At 31.8% G+C, this 24,936-nt stretch overlaps 1 long non-coding RNA gene across 1 annotated transcript; it reads right to left on the bottom strand.

The window, feature by feature from the left end:
- Positions 1-20,979: 20,979 nt before the first annotated feature.
- LOC134712446 (uncharacterized) lies at positions 20,980-24,060 on the bottom strand. The gene is made up of 4 exons (XR_010106286.1): positions 23,918-24,060; positions 23,063-23,113; positions 22,184-22,319; positions 20,980-21,601 (listed from the first exon to the last, which is right to left on the bottom strand). It is a non-coding gene; the product is annotated as an uncharacterized LOC134712446 (long non-coding RNA).
- Between the last annotated feature and the right edge of the window lie 876 nt (positions 24,061-24,936).

The following is a 24,936-nucleotide window of genomic DNA, read 5'->3' as shown; positions in this document are numbered from 1 at the left end:
CTATGTTAAAGATGAAACGAGCGTTCAAATACACACTTTTTGGAAAAAGATATGATAAACTCAGTTCAGTTTACACAGGGACACTTTAAATTCTATTGTATATTTTACTTCACGCCAATCCCAGATACTTTTGATATAATAAGCTAGAGTTTATTCGCTGATTTCAACAAAGAGAATGTTTTGTTCTTTATGAGTCAGTTGCCTTAATTCCGAATGCACTTTGACTTTATCATATTACCCTATGAAGTTATGACTAATTGATAATTATTTAAAACATATAAGAATGCAATAACTCTATAACAAGAGAAATCGGACAATTTTTAAACAAAACTAATGTATAAAATGTTTGATTAAAATACCTAAACATGTGGCGCCATTTTTTGTTTGAGTTGCTCCGTGTTAGAGTGGTAGTGTTGATATGCGAAGATCAGAAATGTAGAAACTAAATTCTCAGGTTAAGATATATTAGCCAATAATATAAAGGTAATAGTTCTATCATTAAGTTAAAACGTTATCCTGTGCTGTTTTAAATAAATGAAAAAAAATCAATAAAATACAAGAAGCTAAATTTGATCAAATATATTTTCATGAGTCGTACGTCTGTAAAGACATGAACAGTGAGAACCTTTGTTTGAAACCCGTATTTAAATATGGCGAGAACCTGTCGTCTGATTAAATCATACAAAAGCTGTTTTGCATTGTCAAAAAAAGTTATAGTCTAAAAAGTCTAAAAGTTTAAGAAATACCACCTTATTTTACTGTCGACTAATGAATGATTTCAAAAACTTAAGCATAAAGTATACAATGACATTTAAATGACCTAATCGAACAAAAACATCGCTGAAACCAAAAAACTATTTTTATAGATGATTAATCTTTATAATTTTGATATAACGTACCTTTTCTTGCCTTTGCTGGATGTCTGAATATTATATCTGCAGCCTAATATAGTCACCTTCATGTGTTCCTTGTTGAAAAACAAGCCAATCAGATCCTTCTGGGTTTTCATTTTTTGAAGAAATGTCGCAATAAAGTTTTGTTTCTAATTCGACACTTAGAAAAGAATTTAATACCTTTCATATCTTCTTTACTATAAAAATTATAAAATGGGGGGAAAAATGAAAAAAATGTTTTAGGTAAATTCCCAGTTTAACCGCAAACTTATGAATTATCATTATTTCGCAATAGAGTTTATCCTTTTTCTTTACATTGAAATTAAAGCTCAACAACGGCAAGTTTAAAGTCACCACACACAACGCATCTATTACAATATCCTTTAAATTATAAATCAAACGAAGTGCTAAAGTATTGCTTCAGTTAATAGTAAAATTATTTTTCAAAATCAATTTGAAGTAATTATGATGTTTTTAATTTTGTTATTATGGTTCCTTTTTTTCAAACACCGGGTCTCATGTTTTAGAATCAACATAGTTATCATTTTGTACCCGGATACTTTGATAATGTAGCAATCTATTTTATCCTTATTTCTAACCGCAGATTCATTTATTTGCTTCATGACGATAATATATTGTAAACCTTAACTGGCCATTCGATCTCTGCACACCGCAGAATCATATGTTTGTGTCCTGACGTAGAAGATATTGTATTCCTAAGCTGGCCATTCGATCTCTGCACATCTAAATTTTAGGCTGTTCTTGTACATATGTAACCAATTGATTGATTGTGTTTAAAACCAACATCGGATGGGCATTTTTTATCCTGAGGGATAGCGATGTCTTATTCAGAATTAATGAAACTAAATATATGGCTGCCATGAGTCTTTTTTTATTTTAATAGACAAATACATAGTAATTGATCCCACAGGAAACGCGATACTGTTTTGCTGTTCCGTTTTACCTAAGTTATTAAATAATAAATTAAAAGAAACTTACAATTTTTCACCAACAAATGGTCTTTTTATCCAATTACATTCTGAGTCGAACTAGGAGACTTTCTGGGTCTTTTATAGCTGACTATACAGTATTTGTTTGACTCATTGTTGAATACCGTAAAATGTCCTTAGTTGTTAAATGTAATGTCATTTGGTCTTTGGTGAGGAGTTGTCTCATTGACGTTTATACCACATCTTCTATTTTATATGAATTTACCTTGTTTAGTTGTCTACGATGATTATATCATTTCTCGGAATTTTCGTTTAATAAAAAATACCAAAAAATAAAGGCAACAGTAGTATACCGCTGTTCAAAAAACAAAATCGGGGTAACAAACCAAAACAGAGCGAAACGCATTAAATATAAGAGAACAACGACACAACACCGAAACGCAACACACATAGAAACGGACCAAGCATCAGACAAAACACCACGAGAATAACAAATATAACATCAAAACCAAATACATGAATTTGAGATAGACAAGTACCGTGCCACGTCTTATCTCAATATCTCAAAAATAAGAGAAAACACAAACGACTCAACGTTAAAATGCAACACACAGAGAAACGAACAATAATATAACAATGACCATCTTTCTGACTTCCAGGACACTTTTAAAGGGGGAATAAAAGTGGTGGGTTGAACCTAGTTTTATGGCATGCCAAACCTCGCACTTTAATGGCAAAGTTAAATATAACATTGAAATGACAACATAATATTACAGGACTACAATACAAATAAATAGGAGAACATATTAGACAAAGAAAAACATGATTAATAGATAACAAAAAGCATCAGGTTTAAAATTCAATACGCCAAAAACGCGCCTTGTCCACACAAGACTCACCAGTGACGCCCAGATATAAAAGATCGAAAGTGAAAAAAGTACAAAGTTGTACAGCACTGAAGATCAAAAGTTGAAAAGGTTTCGCCAAATACGGCATTGTTTTTATGCCCGGGATAAGAACATTCTTAAAATGATAGCTAAAATTAGCACATTTCATCTATATACCGGAAAATACAGTTAAGGGATACCGCTGATTTATTTTCTTTATTCTAAAAAGGTTCCTATATGAAATCTGACTCACATCATCTTAGTTTCCAGTTTTGCTTTCCAGGTATTAGTTATATAGGTATATGTGTAACATTCTGAATATTGCGATCTGTAACCAGCCAAGCTTTAAATGAATTAAGGAACAAATTGGCAAAAAAATGGAACACAGTTAGTTTCCATTGGAAAATTCGTTCTCCAAACGTAACAAATATGTTTTCAATAAAAGGAATCCAGTCAGTTTTTCAAATAAACAAATTATTCTAATCAGATTGATTTTCAGTTTACAAAGTACGATGTATCTGACGGCTTTTCTTCATCAGGCGTAGATTACCTTAATTGAATTTGGCAACACTTATAGGAATTTTGGTTCTCAATGCTCTTTATACTTTTTTTGATTCGAGCGTCACTGATGAGACTTTAGTAGACGTAACGTGCGTCTGGCGTATATACAAAATTTGGTCCTGGTATCTATAATGAGTGTATCCCTAAGACATGATACTTGTAGGCACAAATCGTGCTTTGAAGAATACTAACAAGTTATTTTTCATTTACCTGTATATATTATTAAACCGGTATTTTTCAAAAGTGGTTTGTTTTTCGAAAGGTTTAATATTCCGCAGTGGTGTTATACAATGGCATTGTTTGGACTTTTTTGTTTGCTTTTTTGCTTTGAATGTTTGTCCCCAATATTTTATTAACTATGCATTTGCATTCAAATATCGCAGATCAAATTTATTTGTTCATGGTGTGTTAATTTACGTTGTTTTTTTATTTAGTTAAGCCGGCCAAATGACATTTTATCGTGTGTTGTTCTATGTTATGATGTTAAACTATTATTTCAGAAAAAGGGAGATGATTTTGTACCAATAAAACGTTTAATCCCACTACAAATGTTTGAACCTGTCCCAAGTAAAAAAAAAAAACGTTTTTTTTTTAATTATCCCTTAATTCATATGAGGCTAGATTGGTTCCCGGTCACAATATCCATAATATTACACATATCAATATTACTATCAGCTAATACATGGAAGTTAGTACCAGGCGCCAGAATAATATGAGTCAGAAACTTCGTCGAAAAATGTAAACAAATTAGCAGCTTCAATAAACGCTCCTTTTCGGTAATTAGATGACAAAGCTATAAAAAAAGAACCGGCCGGTTTTAGCTATTATTTCGGTGTTCATTTTTTTAAGCGAAAATTCCGCGGAATAATGTGCTCGTCCTTGACAACCATTCAAAGTGACGTCAAACGGTACGGTATTTATTCGACAATGAGAAATCCAATACTGCTCAGTCAGCTATAAAAGTTCCAAAAATTACCCCGGCATCACAGGCATACTTATATATATATATGCATTCGGTGTATAATGTAGATACCGGCCGATATTAATCTTCTTGTTTGACTCAGAATGTGTTAACATTGTATAAACACACATTTTTGGGATTAAAGAGTGTGCGTTTTTATAAAATTTGTTATTGAATTAGATAATATTTTAAAATATCTAACGTTTTTATTAAAACGGAAAAGCAAAATAGCATCGTACGCACTGTTGACTAAGTTGCTGTATTTGTCCTACAATAATCAAGAATAACCCATGGCCGCTGTGGATTTGTTTTTATTTCGCAACGAATTGAACATTTATAATCGTATTTTAACCTTCGCTATTCCTTGGGATAAAAATGCACAACCTATGGTTCAATGAATGAATGAACGAATTGTATGTAGAACATAATTGAAGTATCGGTATACATATTCATAAACATGTTCATTCTTAAACCATAGTCCAACTGGTCAAGAGAAGGGCAAAATGATAAGAAATAGAAGAAATAAACGTATTTTCTTAAAAATGTTGATACAAATCTATCTTCAAACATAATTAAAATCTCAAATGAAGCGTTGAATTAGAAAAATAATTTGTTTTTTAATTGTATGGATATCTTTTAGATATTAGAGGCGTTAATGTCCTTGTGTGTGATGTATTTACATGGTCAGTTGTCGAGCATTACTATCATGTAATTGACTATGTAATATATGGCAAAATACTGTCTATTAATGAGTTTACGTTTAATCTGGATTTTATCTAAACCATATTTTCAATTTTTTCTCTCCATTTAATGATTTTTGTAGTAAAGAAAATATGAAATGAACTAAGTTTTGTCGGAGTATTGGATCAGGAAAAAGACTTTATAACATCATGTCTTCAAAGTATAAAAACACAGAAGGATCTGATTGGCTTGTACTTCAAAAATGAAGATATGAAGATGACAATATTAGGCTGCAGATAAAATCTTCAGACATCTAGCAAAGGCAATATATTTGATAAAATCTAGCTTCTCGTATTCTATTAGCTTTGGTTTTTTTTCTTTAAAAATCCTGGACATGGTATAACGCTTAAACCTTCAAATAGAAAAATTACCTTTATATAGCGATTTTAGTTTAAAAGTATTATACATTATTATGTGACATATCCTTTTATTAATACATTTGGGTTAAATTCTTTTGCTTAAGGACAATGCCCAGTATTTCATTTATTTGAACGGTGCCTATATAACTTAAATCCACCCATCGGTAACCTCAGAACCGCCCGGTATCCAATCTTTGGAACCGTCGCGGTTCCGTCCGGTATCTCAATTTTTGAAACTGTCAGGGTACCACCCGTAGACAATCTTTAGAACCGTCGAGGTACCGCCCGGTTTCCTATCTTTGGAACCGTCGGGTTACCTCCTGTAATTATGTATATGAGGGGACGCGAGAGAGATCAGAGAGAGAATATCTATAGAGTGGAGCCCAGTAGTCAGCACTGCTGTGCTGACATGAATTGTCATTGATATGGTTATATTAATAAATTGATTGTTTACTAAATTTTAGATTTTTTAAATGCTAAGGCTTTTCTGCCTCAGGCATAGATTACCTTAGCTGTATTTGGCAAAACTTTAAGAACTATTAATTAGTCCTCGGTGTTCTTCGTCTGTGTAGTTTGTTTGGCTCTTTTAACTGTTTTGGATTCGAGGGTGACTGCTGAGTCTTTTGTAGACGAAGCGCGCGTCTTGCGTATATACAAAACTTAGTCCGGTAACCCATCATTAAAACTGTCAGGGCACCGCCCGGTAGCAATCTTTAGAACCGTCGAGGTACCGCCTGGTATCTTTAGAACCGCCCGGTACCACATCTTTTGAACCGTCGGGGTTTCAATGAATGAATGAACGAATTGTATGTAAAACATAATTGAAGTATCGGTATACATATTCATAAACATGTTCATTCTTAAACCATAGTCCAACTGGTCAAGAGAAGGGCAAAATGATAAGAAATAGAAGAAATAAACGTATTTTCTTAAAAATGTTGATACAAATCTATCTTCAAACATAATTAAAATCTCAAATGAAGCGTTGAATTAGAAAAATAATTTGTTTTTTAATTGTATGGATATCTTTTAGATATTAGAGGCGTTAATGTCCTTGTGTGTGATGTATTTACATGGTCAGTTGTCGAGCATTACTATCATGTAATTGACTATGTAATATATGGCAAAATACTGCATATTAATGAGTTTACGTTTAATCTGGATTTTATCTAAACCATATTTTCAATTTTTTCTCTCCATTTAATGATTTTTGTAGTAAAGAAAATATGAAATGAACTAAGTTTTGTCGGAGTATTGGATCAGGAAAAAGACTTTATAACATCATGTCTTCAAAGTATAAAAACACAGAAGGATCTGATTGGCTTGTACTTCAAAAATGAAGATATGAAGATGACAATATTAGGCTGCAGATAAAATCTTCAGACATCTAGCAAAGGCAATATATTTGATAAAATCTAGCTTCTCGTATTCTATTAGCTTTGGTTTTTTTTCTTTAAAAATCCTGGACATGGTATAACGCTTAAACCTTAAAATAGAAAAATTACCTTTATATAGCGATTTTAGTTTAAAAGTATTATACATTATTATGTGACATATCCTTTTATTAATACATTTGGGTTAAATTCTTTTGCTTAAGGACAATGCCCAGTATTTCATTTATTTGAACGGTGCCTATATAACTTAAATCCACCCATCGGTAACCTCAGAACCGCCCGGTATCCAATCTTTGGAACCGTCGCGGTTCCGTCCGGTATCTCAATTTTTGAAACTGTCAGGGTACCACCCGTAGACAATCTTTAGAACCGTCGAGGTACCGCCCGGTTTCCTATCTTTGGAACCGTCGGGTTACCTCCTGTAATTATGTATATGAGGGAACGCGAGAGAGATCAGAGAGAGAATATATATAGAGTGGAGCCCAGTAGTCAGCACTGCTGTGCTGACATGAATTGTCATTGATATGGTTATATTAATAAATTGATTGTTTACTAAATTTTAGATTTTTTAAATGCTAAGGCTTTTCTGCCTCAGGCATAGATTACCTTAGCTGTATTTGGCAAAACTTTAAGAACTATTAATTAGTCCTCGGTGTTCTTCGTCTGTGTAGTTTGTTTGGCTCTTTTAACTGTTTTGGATTCGAGCGTGACTGCTGAGTCTTTTGTAGACGAAGCGCGCGTCTTGCGTATATACAAAACTTAGTCCGGTAACCCATCATTAAAACTGTCAGGGCACCGCCCGGTAGCAATCTTTAGAACCGTCGAGGTACCGCCTGGTATCTTTAGAACCGCCCGGTACCACATCGTTTGAACCGTCGGGGTTTCAATGAATGAATGAACGAATTGTATGTAAAACATAATTGAAGTATCGGTATACATATTCATAAACATGTTCATTCTTAAACCATAGTCCAACTGGTCAAGAGAAGGGCAAAATGATAAGAAATAGAAGAAATAAACGTATTTTCTTAAAAATGTTGATACAAATCTATCTTCAAACATAATTAAAATCTCAAATGAAGCGTTGAATTAGAAAAATAATTTGTTTTTTAATTGTATGGATACCTTTTAGATATTAGAGGCGTTAATGTCCTTGTGTGTGATGTATTTACATGGTCAGTTGTCGAGCATTACTGTCATGTAATCGACTATGTAATATATGGCAAAATACTGCATATTAATGAGTTTACGTTTAATCTGGATTTTATCTAAACCATATTTTCAATATTTTCTCTCCATTTAATGATTTTTGTAGTAAAGAAAATATGAAATGAAATAAGTTTTGTCAGAGTATTGGATCAGGAAAAAGACTTTATAGCATCATGTCTTCAAAGTATGAAAACACAGAAGGATCTGATTGGCTTGTACTTCAAAAATGAAGATATGAAGGTGACAATATTAGGCTGCAGATAAAATCTTCAGACATCTAGCAAAGGCAATATATTTGATAAAATCTAGCTTCTCGTATTCTATTAGCTTTGGTTTTTTTCTTTAAAAATCCTGGACATGGTATAACGCTTCAACCTTAAAATAGAAAAAATACCTTTATATAGCGATTTAAGTTTAAAAGTATTATACATTATTATGTGACATATCCTTTTATTAATATATTTGGGTTAAATTCTTTTGCTTAAGGACAATGCCCAGTATTTCATTTATTCATTTGAACGGTGCCTATATAACTTAAATCCACCCGTCGGTAACCTCAGAACCGCCCGGTATCCAATCTTTGGAACCGTCGCGGTTCCGTCCGGTATCCCATTTTTGAAACTGTCAGGGTACCACCCGTAGACAATCTTTAGAACCGTCGAGGTACCGCCCGATTTCCTATCGTTGGAACCGTCGGGTTACCTCCTGTAATTATGTATATGAGGGGACGCGAGATAGATCAGAGAGAGAATATATATAGAGTGGAGCCCAGTAGTCAGCACTGCTGTGCTGACATGAATTGTCATTGATATGGTTATATTAATAAATTGATTGTTTACTAAATTTTGAATTTTTTAAATGCTAAGGCTTTTCTGCCTCAGGCATAGATTACCTCAGCTGTATTTGGCAAAACTTTAAGAACTATTAATTAGTCCTCGGTGTTCTTCGTCTGCGTAGTTTGTTTGGCTCTTTTAACTGTTTTGGATTCGAGCGTGACTACTGAGTCTTTTGTAGACGAAGCGCGCGTCTTGCGTAGTTTGTTTGGCTCTTTTAACTGTTAGTCCGGTAACCCATCATTAAAACTGTCAGGGCACCGCCCGGTAGCAATCTTTAGAACCGTCGAGGTACCGCCTGGTATCTTTAGAACCGCCCGGTATCACATCTTTTGAACCGTCGGGGTACCGCCAGTAATTATGTTTATAAGGCGATGCGAGAGAAATCAGAGAGAGAATATATATAGAGTGGAGATAGTAAGTTAGAAGACTTGAGAGTAATATTGTGTTAGTGAATAAGGATTATTATGCAACTGTTTTATTATGTCAAACTGATATAAATATAACAGATTACATAGTGCTTTGATTAAAACCTTGTGTTGTGTTTTTTTGTTTTTTTTGTGCCATTTGAACATGGATTCTACGTAATTTACGCTACCGAAAGTTACCACATCGACAAAAACGAATTCATACAAAAACGACAATGCTACAAATTGCGACAGCGGTGGAATAGCCATTGTAATTTTGAGGCTTGTTATAGCTGACTTTGCGGTATGGGTTTCGCTTATTGTTGCAGGCCGTACGGCGACCTTTAATTGTCAATTTATGTGTCATATGGTCTCTTTTGGGAAGTTGTCTCATAGGCAATTACACCACATCTTCTTTATATTTATATATATACTGTTGTCAGGTCATTAATATTCTCTCACAGTGTATTGGAAATGAATATAGAATAAAGGACTTTTTGTTTTTGATACTGACTTTATCACAGTCAAATATCAGGTGAGCCCGAAGGGCGAGCCTGATATTTTCTGTGATAAAGTCAGTATAAAAAAGTCCTTTATTCTGTTTATCGGTGATTTAAAAAAAATAAATCACTAAAATAATACCGAAAACAATAAACGAACTTCTTTTTCCCGTCGAAACACGGCGAATCACACTTGACGTCACAGGCTGCACGACGTCATTGGATATTTTGTCACAGTGCAGTAAACGACGTTCTCTTGCACAAAGTTTTGAAAAGGAATTATTGCATGTGTTTTATTAATATTCTGCTTTGCACATGACTCTTACAATTGCATATATAATGGTAGCATACCGGAAAGTCAAATGTCTTTATTTTTCTCAACAAATCAGCATAGATCGAGCAAAGAAAGTCAAAACATTAGAATGATACGATATGAATCGGTAGATTTTTCATCGATCATCATTGTAAAGTTCATTCGTTTTTGATGTGTTTTGTCGTTTAATTTTGCCATGAGATTAGGGACTTGTCGATTTGATGCTGAAGCTGCCTCGAGTGCGTAATGTTCTCGCAGTGCTAAAGACCGGTCGCACGTTAGTCAGGTTGTTGTCCCTTTCAAATATTCCTCATTTCCATTTCTAATTTTACATAACATTCTTGTGTTTCAAAGCTTATTTAAGAGAAAGACAATGCATTTGCACATCTTTTTTTTTTTTAAATTTGTTTTAAAATTCTAGAACACACACTACATGCACTAGACTCATATTGATTCAGTAATTGATAAGACTTGTTTGTCAAAGACTCATTCGTTTTACTTTTTATTGCACACACATTTGAACGTTTGAACCCGAATGAAGCAATGTGAAAAGAACAGCAACTGTTTAAGATTCAATTTTTAAGGTATCAGAAAACGTGTTGAAAGATAATAAAGGTGGGAATATGACGTCATTGATGTTCAAATTGGAAAAACAGATATGGCAATTATCCAGAAAGATGGTGTTATACTGGCAGACAACATTGCCAGTGTACACAAAGTAAGTTGACTATTAGTACAATTTTATTTCATTGATTTATAGTTTAACGGATTAAATTCATACAGTCTTTAATAGTCCTTGTTTGATATCTCTGGATCGATAAAACTGCAATGGGACTATAAGTTGGACGTTGTGATTCTATACCGAGATATTTATTAAAAACAAATCTAATTTCGAATCGTTCAATGGGGATACACATGGAAATAAGTATATATTCAATCCTCAGTCGCCATTTAAAACTGTAGTAACATATACGTATTTTCATATTTATTTGTCAGAGAAACCGAGTCTGTAAGTTGGCATGTCTATTTATCTTTTTTTCATTTATATCTTAGAAAATAATTTTGAAAAGAAAATCATATTTAATTCCTGTGTTTGAGGAGTATTCAATCATCAAGTACAACGGAACCTGCAACGTTCAGTTTTATGAGGTGAATGTGAGTAAATGCCAACAAACGTTGTGAGGGGAAAAGAAACTAGGCGAAGGAAGGCATAACTCCTTTTCTTGAATTTAAGATCAAAATATCTAAATATAATGATATAATATATTAATAATGAGGCATGCTAAATGGGATATTTTCTTAAATCGCAGGATTAATTTCATATTTCTTTTCTTCAAACCAGTTGGTTATATGATTGCGCGTGACAATTTTCTTCATGTGATACCTAAGGTAACACATTTATAAAATATGTTAAGCAGACAAATTATCAACTATTAGCTGATAAATTCAAATTTGTGAAAATCAAGACTTTTTTCTATGCAGTGGTAAGGAAACCATTTATAGGTTGTGTTGGGAGTAAATAATGTTAGTAATCAATCAGGTGTAACAGAACAAAAAAAACCAAAAAAAAAACCCAAACAAAACAATCATTTGTTACAGACTTTTTTGTATACATTGTGATTAATTAACGCATATTCTGAAGTATTCTAAAAGAGTTTGCCTCAAACATACTGAACGAGACAAGATTTTCATGATGTGCCTATTCAGATTTAGGAGATAACTGTATTGTATTTTAAGCTCCGACGGCATCAATTGAGGATTTGATGGTCGCAAATTAAGTTTACTGGCGACGCGTTAGCGGAGACAGTAAACGGGTATTTGCGACCATCAAATGTCTTGAGTTATTATTATAGACTATGAAAGATGAACATGAATACTTATTTAAACATAACTCGGACTAACTCTAGACTGTCTTAACAATACAAAATTAGTTTTTCAATTTGGCTACATTATTTTAGTGAACAGAAATAAAAATATCATTGCCTATGCATTCAATGTTAGACGTTACCAATTACATATCATTTAACTCGCTCATTATCTCCACATGACACTCCAAATGATAATACATGCTATGAAGCTTTTGAAAATAACGCAAGCATCCCGAATGACACCAAACCCGAAATCAAAGAAGAATGTGGAGATTTAGATATTGCTTATGTTAAGGCAGTTGATTGTAACACACGTATGCTTTATTTGTTTCAATTCCATCGACAACTTTACATAGGAGTTTTTGAAGAAATGATAATGTTGGATGGTCCCACTAAATGTATAATAAAAATTTACAACAAAATACTTTACAAACAATTAACTAACCGTGTAGCCCCACAGAAAATCCAAGCATACAAGACTCATATCTTAGTTCGCCGGACTCGATTTTGATACAATATATCAGAATGAAACTTTCATTTTAAAAAAGGATTAAAAAACCCCAAACGAAAAAAAAATAGGGAAAGTTCATAAAACCTACACCAGTAAACTTTATACTTCATCAACTAACCAAACAAATGGAAAACAACTGTGTCATTCAAACTTGAACAGGCATGTTTCGAATGAACTTATTGGTTAATATCATTTTTGTATAACGGATGTTCCTATTTCTGTTATATTGACAACGTCTTTTGAGTAATTTCAGCAGATATAATTAGTGTTAATATTAGAATAACTGCTATCTTATAGCTACATGTATACCAATGTAGTATTTGCAACTTATGAAACAACAACTGATTGGGAAAAAGAAATTTTGAAAATTATCAATGTAGCATATATAACAATAAATACAAAGCTGTCCCTCCCTTTTTAACTTTATTTTCGTCCGAATCTTATTTTTTTCTACAATACAGGTGGATCGGTGGTCTTCTTTTATTTTGTATTTTGAAGGAGCAGATAACTGTTGGTGTAAATTTTTAACTTAATTAAAGAACATTATCATATTTATCCAGCATACTTATGTTCGGTTTATTTTTTTCAATCTTGCCAAATACGTGGAGATAACTCAGACAAAATTATTTTTCAATAGAAAATGTTGTGAATTTACCTGTTTTACTTAATTTACCCGATTTTGATTTTTGAACATGGATTTATGAGTTTTGAACAGCGGTATACTACTGTTGCCTTTATTTAAAAGGTTTAACAAGAAAACATGTACGGTGAACCCATTTTTTCATTTTCTTTTCTGAAAGCATGCTATACGCGCTATCTCACATTCTTTCTTTACAAAAGGTATCAAGTTTGCACAATTTGTAGCGTGAAAAAAAGTCCGTTGATCCATACTCTTGATTACATTTTTGAAAACAGCATGATAAAAGTGCACTTTGGCAAATTGTATAAAAATACTATGGATTGATATTAAGACCCACCTGAATTTGTTGTTTTTTTTATTTTGCGTTATGACTGACTTTGTTACTTCGAATTGACTTCATAATTTGTGATCTATTTTTAGCCATTTTTCTTTTACTTGCAGAACAAAAAGGGCCTGTTACTACTATTTCTACATTGGTCGATGTTGAAAAAGGCTGGGATGGTGGAGGAAAAGATGCTATATCTGTTGGTACAAAGTCATAAGCTGTTTTTGGCCATGGTATGGAAAATAGAAATTCGGCTTCATGCATTCAGATATTTTGCCTCACCTCACCTTTTTATATCAAGATTATTTTGACACTTCTGAATGTCTTACGATATTAAATATAGATAAATGTATGTGTCAGTGCATCTATCAGAGATTTGGTGTTATAAGGAAAAATGAATATATTTTTAAATCTCAAATGTTATAGAAAATTTAAATCATACTCACTGATAGGAGGAATGTTTAGTTTAAACATTAATTCTTACATTTTACCAAAAAATATTAAAAAAACCTAATCTTCTCCTCATTATATTTACAAAATAAAACCAGTAAGATTGTACACAAACAGCTAATAAATGCAAAATCTGTATATTTATAGAAAAATATGTGGTATGGTTGCAAATGAGACAACTCTTTACAAGAGACTAATATGACCCATAAAATATCAACCATAAATTTGCATGTAAATCACAACTAATTAAATCGATTGATGATGTAACTGGTAGCAATTTATATGGAGGAATCCTATTGACAATAAAACAACTAGCTACACTTGGAGAAATAAAGCTTAAGAAATCGACACCATAGGTCACTGTATTGCCTTCAATCATAAACAAAACTTACTTTCATTTGCGGTGACATGACAAAATGTGAAACAATCAAACGAGGAAATAAACGGTTTGACATACTAATTGTTGGAATAATAAAGCCTGCAAAACAAAAGATGAAATCCTTTGCTTGCATCTAAAAAAATGGTGGGCTCATTATTTGTATAATGAGCTAAAGTAAATAGACGATTATTCCGCCTACCCAAGGAATTGAGGTATCAGTTTTAGTTACAATGTCTGATCAAACCGCGAAACAAGGTTTACAAGCAAAGCATTTAAATTCTTGACTTATTTCAATTGATACAGTACACCAAAAACAACCACTTAAAAAGCACAAACAAATATAACAGACAACAAGCACTAAATGGAAGGGTTAAACATAGCTAAATAATCTCACTACCATGGGACAGTAAAGCACTCAATTTTACTGAATGCTTCTTCAAAGCAAACTACATCATTACACCATGTTCTCCGTTTTATCAATCAGCGTGCAATACTTTATACTCGGGGTATTCTATAAAACTTATTTAACATGAAATTCTTCGAATTACACCAAATAAAAAAGATCAAGAGAAAACATACAGCCATAAAATGAAATCACAATAAATTCAAACTAGAGGCATGGTTTTATTTGTCCATTAATATCACTAAATACTTAAATAATTCATATTTTATTCATGCACAATACTGCATTGGATCTTTTATTATTATCAGCTGTCCTGTTTCCAGCAACTAAAAGCTTCAACATTTAATAAGCAGATTCCAATATTTTCACGGACTTTGTAAATATCCTATTGTAGGATAGAATATTCTTAGTAATATGTAGAACTATACTATATTCCTTGTGAACCCGTTGAAAAGAAAATACACATTTTTTGGTATTCTGAAAAATCAACATTAAAAAAATATCGCAACTTTTAGATTGTTTTCTGATCACGTCATATTTCTTACAACAATAATACTATTTAACTGCACCTAAGCCACTTAACTACATGTAATATGAGCATATGCACATATACAAAGGGACTCTAATTGTAAATTCATACGGAGGTATACTGTTACAAACACACTGAACAAACCAGCGTTCTTGTTGTACAACAAAATATCAAATTAACCGATATTTTAATGAATAATTTAAAGGAAAAATAATGAATTTTTAACCATTAATCAAATGTGGTTAATAATCCGTAACTAGGTGAATTTCCCTTACTTGTCAGCCAACTTATATTTTGTGGAAAGACCTTTTGTTTTTCTTCTGATTATTTTATTTCTTCTGCAGTCTGAATTTTTTTGTATGTCTAACAACATATCGAATGGATTTTTGGCCAATGCTGTTGTACAGTAATGGGGGTTTCAAAACTCACCCTGTGTGATTCTTATAGGAGTTATGTCCCGGCGTCCCCTTTTTCTTGTTATCGCTATATATCTTAAACCGTAAAATATTTTAACAAACTGTTTTCACCAAATTGTTCGCCTACTTTTAAAAATGATTTGGTTAATTTGACTGGAGTGATCGGAAGTCATCTTATGGGAGTTATTTCCCTTTGAAAATTTGCGATAGGCGATATGTTGGATCAATTCATACGTTATAAGTTGTAGAAGTCTACAGTTTTTTTATACGTAGTCCTTTGTCCATTTTTGCTTAAATTGAGACCAAGGTCAAATGTCAAAGTCATGCTATAAATTATGAATTTTGCTTGTTATATATATTTAAATAAACTATTACAGTAAACGATATGATGTGTTTGCCAAATAACAGTTCACAATAAGGCGCAACTTCTACCTATTTAAGTCGGATAGTTTTGGTTAACCCTTATAGGAATTTTTTCAACTCCTATGTATTTGAAATCAGTATTTCTCCACAACTATACAAGTGATTAACCAGTGGTCTTTTAATTTGAGATCACTTGCCTATGACCTCAAAATTGAGGTCAAGGTCAAAGGTCAATTTGACGATTTATATTTTGACCTTTGCTTAAAATTCTTTCTTGTTCATCCATAAAACAACTAAATCTACAGCATAAACCTATCAATCTTTTTTTTTTATATATACATGTATCAGTTTGATTTATCGAATTACATCAACACGGAGTGACATTTTCTAACATCGCCTTTTTAAATTTTATTCTTATTACCGATGTGGAAAGACCTTCAATTGTTCTCTGAAGAATTGGTTTTTAATTTTATTAGATTTTGTTTTTCTTTAAAAGACTGAATGATAAATAATCCCAATTATGTTCAGTCTTTTTGAAAATTGAAAGATTCATCCAATGCCGAAAATTCAGTACTGTTCAATCAATTACGATCTGTTCATTCTATGTTTTGACTGTTCAGTAACTGTTCTTTACATGTATACATCCACATCTTACTAATGACTGAAAAGATAAAGAACAGTACTGGATTGACTGCAAGCAAAATTTTATAACAGTACGCCATGTGCAGTAAACATGTTTACATTTAATTAAATGTAATGTACACTGGTTTTACATTAAATGTGTTCACATCTTTAAACCTTGTTTAATTGTTTAATAACACTCTTAAATATAGAAAAAAAAGATACTTGCTTGCTGGCAGCTAAAAGACTAAATAAAAACGTTCGCGCGGAAAAAAATCTGAATCAGAAAAAAAATCATACCCCCCTTTTTGAAGTTAAGTGGTTGCTCCTTTATGAAAGCCATTTTGACTATTTGTAGTATTTTAAAGATACTAAAGGTGATGTGTCGATTAAGCATAAAAAAGTAGGCTGGAGCAGCGTGCTTACAGACGAAGAAAAAGGATTAAGATGTTAAGGATCTCTGTTTCTTTCAAAAGAGAGATGTAAATGTGTTTTTTTTTTATTCTAAGTGTATTTTGACGGATCTGAGATACTAGCCAAACATTACAATTTACCTGACACTTTTTTAGTAATGCATTTATTTAATCGTTATTTGAGTTAATACCAGTGACAAACATTTCCGTGTACGTCCAGTTTATTCGGAAAAGAGGTTAATAAAGCTACTTAAAGTGTTTTTTTTTATAACAAATAAATATTTCAAGTTTAGACAAATATTTCTGTAAAGAACTGTATTAACAATTGTGATGAATATCAACTTTATTAAAAAAAATCGTTCCTTCTTTAAATATACTTGGTAAAATTAAAATTCTAAATGCCTAGTTTGGTTACCACTTAACATACACAAGGCTTACTTTGACTATCGACTGCATGAGGACAAAACATGATTTACATTACATGTAAACATTAAGTTTTATCAATGGGAACGTAAATGTGTTTAGTTTACGTGTGAGTTTCACTAACACAACAACAAATTTAGGTTAATTTGAACACGGCCTAAGTTCCCATGGTCACAATGTGTAGAAAACTCTTATACACATGATTCTGAACATTAGTTGCCATGTGTTGCCCCCTTCTTTTGAATATCGCGTATTTGGTATAAAAACATGAAAAAACATAACAAATTTGTTTTGAGGTTACATAACAGTTTTACTGATGTTTTATATTCAAAGGAAATAATCAAATTATGAAGAAAAAACATGGACAATCGTCGAATTCATTTATTAGCTTTCTTGCAACAGTACATACAACGATAAAATAATGACGAAAAAAACAATCAAGCGTTTCTGTATATGGTTTATCACATTCCCCCTTTATATTCAGAAAGAATAGGAGAAATTACAGAACAGGCAACATGATACGAAATGAAAAGGCCGCCAGTACTTACAATAGTTGATACAAATCTGTTTTCGAGCATAATTTTACTTTTAAATAAAGAGTTATATCAGGTTTATTTTTAATCTTTATATTTTGTTAGAGACAAGAAGTACTAACTTCGTAGTGCATAAATTATTTACACTGGCAGTTTTCAAACAAAACTCACATTATGAATAAACGTAATTTTACTTTTATTACCAAATACTGCATAGAAGGTTGACATTTATAACGTTTCAAATTATACTTGTTTACCTAAACCATGTTGCTATTTTAATTACAATTTAATTCGGGATAAAATCATATGTTTAGTGTATGTGTACTTTTTTTTAAGATGTCTTTTGGGTGAGTTAAGCTATTTTAATTGATATTTTGTGTATGTGTGTCTTTCTATGGTATGATTTTACATTCAGGTTAGGGTGAACATGATGAAGGTTGTCATCTTTAAAAAACGTTAAAACTCGCTGCATTTGTTTGTTGGTTATCCTGTTTGAATGGTTTACGCTAGCCATTTTGGGGCCTTTATAGGTTGCTGTTAGGTATGAACCTAGGCTCTGTGTGGTATAACGTACTTATAATGGTTAACTTTTACGAATTGTTACTAGGATACATTGACACTCATACCACATCTTCTTATATCTATGTATGTGTTTTAAAAAGGAAAAGTGTTAAAACTGATTTGGACGGAAGGATATATATATATGCTTACAGATTTTCTCATGAAATCTTGAAAATTTTAGAAGTTGCTTTGGAAACTGTATGTTAAATTCCTGTTTCTTTAATTCTTTTTTTTCTTTTGTGTGAATTTTGATATTAACATCACTGATGAGTCTTATGTAGACGAAATGCGCGTCTGGTGAACTAAATTAAAATCCTGGTACCTTTGATTACTATTTAGATGAATTAAACGGTCGTTTTGATCCTAACATGATCTATTAAGGCGAATGGTACTGTTCAGAAACTTTGCTATCAATCACAGCTGTTTATTTTCTATTTAGACAACTCCGTATGATGTTGATGTGTACATGTTAGTATCAATGATAACTGAACAGTCTGAATATAAACTGAATATATCTTATTTATATGTAATCAAATTGTCTGAACAATACTGAATTAACTGCATTTAATGAATCTTACAAATAACTTAAAGACTGAAAATAAAAATCTTATCAAAATGACAGTTTCAGATCAGAATTGATTGGCTTGTAGGGGACATTCAGCTAGTCGCAAATAATAAGCTAGAAATATGACTCAGTGCTAGAATTTCATTTGTTTACTTCTCATTTTCAAGATATTGTTTTGACATATTATTGATCATATAACCCTTTGGTTAATCCAGTGTGTGAGCTATGTTATCCTTCATTTTGAATTTACAAAACAATGGCCCCATCTATATATGTGCATATGTCCGTGTTACATGTATTTTAGTGGATTTTATACAATTATAAGAAAAATATGAATTGGATAATTTCTATTTTGCTATTTGAGATAAGAGACAAAAGGTGATCAAAACAATACATTGCAAAGTTTTTTTTAAATTTTCAACTAAGGAATACAAAGTAGATGTAAATTTCCTTTTAAACGAGTTCACAAGCCGTATGGCATACTTCTACGTAATACTATGTATATGATATTCTATGTTAGGATATTTATGAAGTCAGGCCGGTCAGGTATTGAAACCAGCTTTTAAATTTCGATGTTACTTGTTGCTGGAAACAGGACGGCTGATATTGATAAAAGATCCAATGTGCATGGATACAATATAAATGCATTTAAAGTCTTTAGTGGTGTAAACGGATACAAAATAAACATACCTCTGGTTTAAATTCTATTGTAATTTTAGCCCTGTTTATGGCTGTATGTTTTGTCTGGCGCAATTAGAAGGATTATATGGTAAATTGCAAAATGTTGGTGTAAAATGTTCAAGTTTTAGTTTGCTACCCCGATTTTGTTTTTTTGTTCTTGGATTTATAAGTTTTGAACAGCGGTATACTACTGTGGCCTTTATAGAATACCACGAGTAGAAAACAGAATTATACGCTGATTGATAAAAATAAAGTCAACAGTAGTACACCGATGTTCGAAATTTAAAAATCGATTGAGAAGAAGAAAAACAAATCTTAGTTACAAACTATAACTGAGGGAAACACATCAAATATAAGAGAACTACGACACAACAGCAGAAAAAAACCATTGAAATGTAACACACACAGAAACGAACTATAATATAACAATGGCCATTTTTCTGAATTGGTACTTGATATTTTAATTAAACACATGGAGAGTTGAACCTGGTTTTATGACAAGCCACCATTCTAGCTTGGTGAATATGATGAATCAGTAAGTTGCTTTTGGCTTTGAAGGAGATTTGAGTAAAGGTGAGTTCTTTACTCACCCATGGTGACGAGGCGATTGAGAGCTCTCAACCAATACTTAACTCGGGCATTAAATGATTATGTCTGTCATATTTGTTTTTCTATTGACAGTCATGTATATAAGACCATTTGTTTCCTAGTTTGACCGTTTTATATTTTGTCATGTCAGGGTCAATTAACATACGATATGAGTTGTGTTCAGTATTGAAAGCCATACGACGACCTATGGTATTCCTTACATGAACGTTATTTCTACTATGGAGGCTAGATGTTGCATTGTCAATCATACCAACTGGTTTAATTTTCGTCAATTAAATGGTCACTGTCAACTGCGTTTAGGAGTTTTAGCATATGAAAAAGTGCAATGTATATACAGGTGTGAGTAAAATCAGATGTTTATATGAGATAACATGCCTGTTTTGACATACAAATTGCCGTTAGTTACATCATTAATTAATTCAATTCGTTGTGATTCCCATGAAAATCAAAAATAAATAAAAATAAATTGTGCTTTTTGAGGGCTCAAAATGTTTCATTTGTTTTTTTTTTGGGTGCTATGTTCTCTGATCTGAACTTTTTGTGCTGTACACAGTTTTGGAATCTATCAAACAGTTTAGTATATCATGTATATAAAAAGAACGTTCATACAGATTTTCCATTTTCTGCAAGTTTGAGTACTCCTTCTAACCGCTTGTATTCGTTAAAAAAATACGCATAATATAATCATTGTATAGAATTTATTTGTTAAAGGTAACAATAACAGTTTGAATTAATCATTCGTTTTACAAATGAGAGGTTCAGCTAGCTATAAAAGCAGGTTTAAGGCTTCATACAAATGAGAGGTTTCGATAGATCGGAAATCAAATTTAATCAATCATTTTCGACATCATTTGATTTAAAACCTTTGTTTTGAATATTCATCTGAGTTTGCTATTTTTGTTATTCCATTTTTTCCTGAGGAAGGTTTTAACTTGCTATAACATTTGAGAAAAATATCAAATTCATTTTGAACAAACGCAATAAAATCTTTTAAAAAAAGTCTTTTTGATATACCTAACACTGTAGCCATGAAGACGTACTGACAAACACATTTTCAAATATATTACATAATTAACCACACAGAAGTGTCTAAAGAGTCTTGATATAAAACAGAAAAAAAAAGAAAAGTTCCGATAATACAAAAGTACTGAATGTATGAAGAGGCACTCCTATTTTCCAAATCAATAACATCTTATGGTTCTGTACCAGCAGATGTAACAGCTGTATTTGTTCCACCATCTCCTTCTGCAACATCGACCAATGTAGTAATAATAATAACATGCTCTTTTTTGGATGCCGTGTTCTGCAAGTATAAGAAAAATAGATCATGAACATTCATGTAATGAATATTGCCAATGTAGCAGTATATTTAACATTGCAGTAAAGTTCTAGAATTTGCAAGCCACAAGACCAGGCTCACTCAATTTCATCAATATAATCGAAGTATGAACAACCGTTATACAATATATAAGTGATAAGTTTAGCTAGCTTTAAAAGCAAGCTAACCTATCAATTTCGCAGGAACATGCCTGTTTCAATTGGAATAGGACAGTTGTTTTCCATTCGTGATTGTAGTTGATAAAGTATAAAGTTTGATTTGTAAGTTTTAGGGAGCTCCCCTATTTGAATTTACCTAGGAGTTGTTTTTTGTTATTATTTTTTATAGTCAATGTGTATTAAGCTGATGCTATTATATTGTATCTAACTACTCCAAGTCCGGCGAACAATTTTAATTTTTTTTTTGGCGGGACTGCACGATGGAATAGTTGTTTGTCACACATATGTTGCAAATATATTATGCATTGACGGAGAATGTGCAACAACTTCATTTCTTGGGAAGCCATTACATGAAGTAGTCTATCAAATTGAAACTAAAAAAGCATACCTGCGTTACAATGAACAGCCTTAACATAAGCAATATCTAAATCTCCACATTCTTCTTTGATTTCTGCTTTGGTGTCATTGGGGATGCTTTCGTCATCTTCAAAAGCTTGATGGCATGTTTTATCGTCTGAAGGGTCCTGTAAAGGCAATTCAGTAAACGATTTAAATGATATATATTTAGCATCTTCTCACATGATATGAAATCAGAGATTCTTATTCCATTTCAGATAATTTTCAAAACTAAAATTGTAGGGTTTAGATAATCTTGAAATATGCATATCTATGGTACATTTTCAATTTCATTTTTTAGGGACGGAGGGTCTGCAAATGTACTATTCAATATTATTTTCAATGTCAAACTGCTAACTTTAAATGCTTTAATAGTTTTAAACTTCTATTCTCATAATTTTATTTATAGTAATTTGACAAACTTCTGTACTAATGAATTAGTTTAGTCCTCCACCATTTGAAATTGCCTTGAAGATACTACACTTCAATAGGGCAGTTCAAAGCTTTCACTTTCATAATTGAGCTGCAATGAACGTCCATTCATAAATAGCATTTTATCGTGCATGGAAAGCCATGTAATTTGAGAGATAGACGGGAAAATGATTATTTTCCATTGGACGAGAATCAATGCATTCAAATGATGAGTTGTCTCATTTGCACTCATACAACATCTTTTTTTATATATATATATACTATTTATAACAAAAACTCCGGTTGCAAATCAGTTACATAAATGTCACCATTGAATAATTAAAGAATTGCCATGAAACGTTCTGTATTAAACTGGTTTGAAAGGATTTAATTATGCGAATCCTTGTTTGGGGAGTTTCATTTCCATTCAAAACATTTGTTGACGTTTATGTACATTTACCTCATAAAACTGAACATTGCAGGTTCCGTTGTACTTGATGATAGAATACTCCTAAAAACAAACAAAGGAAAATGGATCAGAATGCTTGATATCAGTGATCATTTTAACATTATTTCAAAAAACATCAATATAAGAAGATATAAGCTATGTTGTCTCAAAGTTGACAAATAAATATATTTTCAACTATATGTAGCTACAGTGTTCACGTATGTTTATTCATGAAATTGAAATGAAGAATGAGTATTGAGAATATAATTTTTTGCATGTGTATCCTTAGTTTTAATATTTCATTACATGAGGGTGAAATATTAGTAAACTATAAAAAGCTTTGAAACATTAAGGTTAAGGTATGATAGGAGCTATCATGTTGAAAAGTAGTAAGGTAGCCAGTTGGAATTAAACGAAAGAATTTTTTTTTTTATTAGAGATAAAGATATATCAGTTACATTGGTATAATTGAAGTGTATACATCTGGTTCTATGAACTTGAAAAGTTTACTAATGATGCCTAAATTAAAATTGTTTTGCATTTTGTATGTGTGTTTTTACTTACCTGACAGTAAAAAGCCTCGATATATTTGTAGATTTTTAAATATAGACATATTTGCATAAAACAGTCGCTTGTGGGTGCAAAAATTCTGCAGAAAAAAATTCAACAGAAAAATAGTAGTTATGTCATTTCAATCTGCATCTCTGCCTCGGCGACGGTTTTGTTTTTTAAATTAAATCATGGGCAATAATTTCATCGAAAAGAGTAATTGGAGTTTACTTTTTTAAGTTCAGTCCTGTTATGATTGATATTTTTTTTTGAAAATATATAAACAAAAATTATTTGATAAATAAATAGTCATTTTACTTTGTTTTCACTGGTAATTTCGTCTGCCACAATAACACCATCTTTCTTGATTATTGCAATATCTGTGTTGCCAATTTGAACATCAATGACGTCATATTCCCCACCTTTATTGTCTTTCAATACGTTTTCTGATACCTTAAAAATTACATCTTCATTAGTTACTGTTCAATTTTTACATTCGTTTTCAAACATATACATGTATATGATATACATTAAATGAAAGAGTTTTTGAAATGCTTGTCGTACCTAAATTTTGCATAAAAATGATGAGTAAAGGTAAAAGTAGTATCCCGGTGTTTAAAAGTCATAAATCGACTGATGACAGTTTACGTTCTATAATTGATTTAAATGTAACATGTGAATTTTCATTCTCTTGAATTTTCCTCGAAGTTCAGTATTCCTTTTTTTTTTTTTTTTTTTCTTTCTTTCTTTTTTTGTACATACAAGAATTTATATTTGATAAATTCCGAATTCGGGTGTGGCTTTAGCTGGCCCCTTTACAAACATATACTCAAGTTCAGTGAAAAATTAAGTAAAATATAAAAAATATCATACGAAACTAACAAAGGCCAGAGGCTTTTGACCTAGGATAGTCGAAAAAATAAAGCAGGGTTGTACGTATTTTGTTAGATCTCATCACTCCCCCTACGCATGGAAGCATTGTAAAATAAACACACAGAGCAATATGCACAATTAAAACTCATTTCAAAAGAAGTCTGGTGACAGAAAACAGAACAATAATAATTATACAAAAATCAACAAGAGACTACAAAAAGGTCCAGACCTCTATAAAAATGATTGTAGGATATGTTTTTATCATATGAATTTAAAACACACTCCGATCCGTTGTAAAATCGTAGAATGTATCAGATAAATACAACCCGAATCTGTCAACAACTGATTAGAATAATTTTATATTATCGTTGGTCATTTTAAAGATTGATTTTTCTCAATTTAGCTTCTAAGGTATCGCTATATTGCCTGGGACGAAGTTGATGTTTTCGTTGACAAATTTTCGT

This window comes from Mytilus trossulus, chromosome 1 (assembly GCF_036588685.1).
Source record: "Mytilus trossulus isolate FHL-02 chromosome 1, PNRI_Mtr1.1.1.hap1, whole genome shotgun sequence".
NCBI classification, from domain to species: Eukaryota; Metazoa; Mollusca; class Bivalvia; order Mytilida; family Mytilidae; genus Mytilus; species Mytilus trossulus.
Note: the sequence above shows the minus strand (reverse complement) of the source record. Positions and strands in the feature narration are given on the sequence as shown.